General features: G+C 30.5%; 1 protein-coding gene across 5 annotated transcripts in view; it reads left to right on the top strand.

Annotated features, from left to right (window-relative positions):
• Positions 1-5,924, top strand: part of LOC117169177 (DNA-binding protein D-ETS-3-like) — a 600,266-nt gene that overhangs the window by 132,584 nt on the left and 461,758 nt on the right. For all 5 annotated transcript variants that reach the window (XM_033355406.1, XM_033355404.1, XM_033355400.1 and 2 more), the window contains exon 2: positions 4,485-4,682. The gene's annotated coding sequence lies outside the window, so the exon portion shown is untranslated. The remainder of the gene's footprint in view (positions 1-4,484; positions 4,683-5,924) is intronic.

The raw sequence follows: 5,924 nt of genomic DNA, 5'->3' as shown, positions 1-5,924 counted from the left end.
GAGGGAGCTCTTCTTAATATTTTGACACCAAAATCATGTCGATACACCTTACCGACTGCGAGTAAAGCCACCCACGCTTTAACTTGACAGACTGTATATCGATGAAAAAAAAGCTATCTTGAATCTGAAAAATGGATTTCAGAGGGCAAGGGTGCTCCTTTATGATGCTTTCGCCCGTTTTTGAAAAAAAAAATTATTCAAGATGCTATGTAACCTCAAATATAGCAAAAAACGGTGTTTTTTGCACTTTTAGGTTACAATATTTCGAAAACTGAGGGTGATGGAATTTTTCTGAGGTCGGATTCGGTTTCAACGCAGCAAAAGCCTTCGGGTATACTAGGTCTGGTCTCTGGTTCCGGACCTTTGTCAAATTTTGTCGGCCTGTGTAATTTTTCACATATGAATTTATAAAAAAACTGATAAAACTTATTTTATTGTATATGAGATCTTTACAAAATCTTTAATGCCTTAAAATCCTTATCTCAAAATTACAAAATTTAGCTTTTACAATTTTATTTTAATTGTAAAATAATTGTGATTGGAAATTGAGAGTAAATAATTGTAAAATAAATCGAATAAAATTTATTTTATGAAGAAATATCTCATGATTATAAAAAGAGAAAAAAATGATAAAGGTAAGTCTTTGTATCATTTTAATAACTAATGAACACATTTCTATATTATTTTTCCTTGATTCTGGCCGAGGGTCAAACATGGTACAAAAAACCGTCGCGAAATTTCAAATAAAAACTATACTCTCTATAGATTCATTTTTTTCATTAAAAATAATAATAGTTTTATCAATATTTCCAAAATTTATTTGAATATGATACACGATTGACTTTTATTTAAAAAATTCCTATAAATAGTTGGTGTTTTTTAAATTTTGCGATATTTGTGTACCATGTTTGACCTTAGGGAATAGATTTCAGGAATAAAATTATAAAAATATCTCCATTAGTTAGTAAAATACTATGAAGAATCGCCTTTCAAATTTAATAAAATTCCTTTCCACGCCACATTCAAAGGAAAATTTCAGAACATTTTTTTCAAATGATCAGTCTTTTGAATGAGTTCAAGTTAATAACTTTTTGGCTTTTTCTCTCAAAATCCTCAACATTGTTATTATGGCCTGAAATATCATGAAGAGAGATTATAAAAAAGAACCTGGAGGACTTTAATTTTTTTTTATTTTATTTGATTTAAAAAAATATTAAAAAATTCGAGTCTTTTTAAAAGATGCTTAGGACATTTAGAAGTTTGGAAGATATCAACGAATATCTGATAAATTTTGAGACATTTTTTCAAGTTTTTAAATATTTCTAATACGCTTAAAACAAAATAAATTCCAAAAAAATATGTTTAACTCAAGAGATTTTTCTCAAAATTTTAAAAAAGCATTCAAGATGTCAAAAACTTGACTTTTATAATCTTCTAAATTTCTCACAGGAATTTTAAGAAAAATAATTTTATCTCCTTGAAATCTTTCGGAATTTCCTTAAAGCTTCTAAAGTTTATTTTTTTCAAATCTTTGAAAATCTACATTTCTAAAAGATGTAAGATGTAAAATTAGATTTGAATCTCTTTCATTCTTCTAAATATTTCTTGAATTTACTGGATTATTTACGTTTTTGAAATCTTTTCAATCTTTTCAAATAAAAACATTTTGCTTTAAAAACTTCTGCACTCTTCTTTTAAAGTTTAGGAAATCGTTTGATGTGCTTCAAAATATTTTAGAATTTTTTTTATAGTTTTTTTTTGTAAATAAGAATTATTAAAAATTTTCAAACGATTATTAGAAAAATAATTCTTTTTTTTGTAATATTTTCAGACCTTCTAATCTTTAAGAATTATTCAGATTTTTCCTGATTTTTTTGAAAGTTTTAATTATATTTTAATCGTTTCACAATTTCTGAATATCTCGTATAAACCCAATAAAATTTGAAAGCAAATTTTACAAACCAACATAAACGTAAGAAAAAATAGCGCAATAAAATTGTACAAGAAGACTTAATAAGAATTAAATTCCTTATTTTTTCTAAAATTATATACTATGACAAAATTACGATACAATTTTTTTTAATTGTGATCTTTCTTTTAATTTTCTCTCAGAATTTGAGAATTCATTCTATTCAATTTTTGGTTGAAAGATAATTTGTCAAAGAAAATTCCAACTATATGTTTAAAAATTGAACTGTTCTGTTGTAAATTGGATTGTGTGTGGTTCTTTTTTGTTTAAAACATTTTTCAGTAGAAAATTCATTTCTTCCATCGAAAATTAAACTATTTTAAAATTAAAATTTTTAAAAATACCTATTTTGGTTGATAATTCAACTGTTTGGTTGAAAAATCGATTTTTTGTTGTTGAAAAAACATTTTTTTATACTAAAAATTTAACTGTGTCATTTTTGATTGAATTTATTTGGGTAGTTAATTGACCTTTCTCAGTCAAAAATTCTTATTTTTTGTTAGAAAATTATTCTTCTTGTTTAAAAATTTATCTATTTTAATCAAGAATTCATTTCTTTAGATGAAAATACATTTGTTGGTGAAATTTCTTTTATTTTGGTATAAATTGGTTGAAAGTTCATCTATTTTTTTGGAAATTAAACTAATTTGCTGAAAAATTGTTGGTTGTAAATTGATTTTTTAAACTGATAATGTAACCGTTTATCGTTTAAAATTTATCTATTTTGTTAAAATTTTTTGTTGTTTTAAAATTGATTTTGAAAACTTTGAATTTCTGTGTTCGGTAGAAAGTTATTGGTTTGAAAATTAAATTATTTGTTTGAAAATTTAATGTTTTTGTTTGTACATTTAAATATTTTGTTGCAATTTTGATTTTTTGGGGTTGATAATTATTTTTCAACTGAAAATTCATCTATTCAATTTTTCGTTGAAACATTATAATTTTAGTTGAAAATTAATTTATTTCGTTGGAAATTCCATTTTTGTCTAAAAATTTAACTAGTCCATTTTTTATTGAATACTTATTTTTTTTAGTTTAAAATTCGTTTCTATAGATGAAAATTGAACAATATTGTTGCCCCTATTTTCTTGAAAAATTTTCTTTTTAGTTATAAATGTATCTTCTTTGTTGGCGTATAAACTAAAATGTTTAGGTTAAAAAATGTTATTTTAAAAGTAATTTTTTAGGTTGAAAATTTATCTATTTTGTCGAAAATTTGTTTTGTATTTGTTAAAAATTAATTGTTCACTAAAAATATGACTAAGGCATGAAGCACTAAATTTGAAACATTTTAGACCTATTTACATAAAGTCTATCATATTGGCCTCTTCGCAATAAGCCTAATAGTTCTATGGTAACTCGGGATTTTAAAACCTGAATAAATTTGAGGAGCAGCTAGATCGTCATTCGTGAGGTCGTGAGAGCTCGGGTTCCTACTCGTGCATTTTTGGCTTTACACGAGGCTGGTCTTCGCAGCATTTAACTCAGGAGAGCTCGGGTTCTTGCTCGTGCATTTTCGGTTTTATACGAGGCTGGGTTTCGCAGGATTTAACAGAGCCGACTCACCAACATGCTACGTTTGAATGAGTTGCTCTCTGATGGGGGAGTAGTGGGGGCCTAAAAATCCCACATTATGGAGACACTGGTCCCAGCGTAGGGACTTGTAGAACCTGATTGGCCTATCAAGTCTTTTCTTTAATTGGGGAGGACGCAAAGTCCAATCGGATTGATATTATATCCATTGTCCTTATTGATGTGATGATAGTGTTTGAATATTCTAATTGCTTCCCTTTTTTAAAAAATATATTGTGTGTTTTTGCGACGGCCCTTGTTTTGCTAAATAAATGTTTATGTTTGGATTGGTTGAATATTTTAATTTCTAGATTTTCCATAAAGATTTTGTCTATGAAAGATGAGATTGGGGATCTCAGTGCTGCTCCGGAGGTTTGTTCGTGGAATTGGTTATTGGAAGAGAAGAAAGCATTATTGAAACAGTGTTCTGTCAGAGGTATGAGCTCGAGAGGGTAGTTTGCAAATGATTGAATAACATCAATTGTATCAGAGATTTGTACTTTCATAAAGAGAGATACTATGTCGAAACTCATTATGATGTTTTGGGGTTGAGTGTGAATCTCTTGTATTTTCTCGATGAAGTCAAGTGAGTTTTAGACGTGACTGATGGAGTGTCCTATAAAAGGATTTAGTTTTGTAGCGAAGAAACGTACTAGTCTCTTAAGTTGATAAGTTTATTGCGCTGATGATCGGTTTATCTGGAATGTTATTTTTCTGGATTTTTGGGACCCGTCAAGTCTTAGAGAGATAATATTAGTCGGCAGGGTTTTTGTTTTACTTACTATTGTTTTCATGGGGTCCTTTTTTAATTTTTTGTATGTATCGTCAGTTAGCAGGTCCATGATTTTGTTGCTATAATTTTCTTTATTCATTATTTATGTGGCGTTGCCTTTGTCTGCTGGTAATATTATGATTACAATATAACCTGTTACCTCAATTTCAGGTCAGCCCGGAAGAAAAAAAACTCCAATTTTCACGAAACGTCGGAAAAATTCGTAGTTTTTTACACGATTGGAACCCGAAATATTGCTTTTGATCAAAATGAATCATCGTGAAAGCATTAAATCTATTATTAAAGAACTCTACGTGGAGAGTATTCATACTAAAACCAACATCTTCAATAAGCTCCGGACTTCTTAAGGTAAGCGACTAACATCCTTAGCTTTTGTGAAACAGTGCCGGGACAAAAATATCGTCAAAAATTCTGACAACAGAAAAATAATTTTGGAACATCTAAATTTATATTAATTTTGCATAATACAAGTTTGATTCTCTTGAAAGAAAGAATACAACATATCAAAGGGCCCCGCACTAAATGTATGGGAAAATGGCTTTCGGTGGATTTAGCTGAAACTTTGTAATTTTTAAGGTTATAAGTTGCCGGATGAAATATCCGTAAAAAAAATCCAAAAAAATGGACAGGTTTAGCGCTATGCGGCGCTAAGCGCTCAAGATCAGTGAATAAAATGAATTACAACAGATTTTGTTACAAAAGCGATGTCAACATAGAAATTACGGTTCAGATCGTGGTCTGTCATATTTTCGCCTACACCGTTGACTCATATAGCGCGCTTTTCAAAACGATCAAACGCTAAGCGCCCGAGATTTTAACTTGACTAATTCATCACTTTTTTAAAGGCAGAAATGGTACCCAAAGTAACATTAGTAACTAGTGCGCACCCATGGTCAGCGAATAGAACCAATCCCAGTAGCTTTTGCGAAATATTAAACTATTTCTGGCTCTTGATTCAGGTTCGCTTGTTCACCTCTATGAGCAGCATGTAGAATCCTTTGTAGCAAGGAAGCTTGTGGATACTTTACGTGTTGCTGGTGACGTGCATAACCCAGGGACCATAAAACGCTTGCAATATGTGCGCAAGTGCCAAGAGTTCTGGCCCCTGACTTACATGTGCAGTAATAATCGAGAAGCGTTTCGTTATTGTCTGGTCCTATGTCATCGATCTCATTGAACGCTATCCACAGCTGGTACCTTGTTGCATTTTGGAAACGAGAAAATACTCGTACTCTGATCAAACGAGGTTCATTAAGTCGCGTATCTAGTTGAAACTCCTCATCTTCTTCTCGTTGCAGCTTGTCTTGAACGTAAGATGGGGCAAGTTATACTTGATACACGCCAATTGTTATGTCGCGTATTTCTTCCAATGTAAGGCGAGGAAATTGTGGTACTTGAAGTTAATGCAGGCGATTCCAATTTGCATTTCCGTAGCGCATATTGTCCACTTCTACGCGCGCTTGCACAATATTTGGCTCACGAGCTCTGGCTATACAGTCTGTCAAGTTAAAGCGTGGGTAACTTTTTTGGTAAAATATTTTATTTAAACGCATGTTTCTACATGGAATTACATTTGTCAAGGTGTCGAGC

The sequence above is a fragment of the Belonocnema kinseyi genome, chromosome 3, assembly GCF_010883055.1.
Source record: "Belonocnema kinseyi isolate 2016_QV_RU_SX_M_011 chromosome 3, B_treatae_v1, whole genome shotgun sequence".
Classification (NCBI taxonomy): domain Eukaryota; kingdom Metazoa; phylum Arthropoda; class Insecta; order Hymenoptera; family Cynipidae; genus Belonocnema; species Belonocnema kinseyi.
Note: the sequence above shows the minus strand (reverse complement) of the source record. Positions and strands in the feature narration are given on the sequence as shown.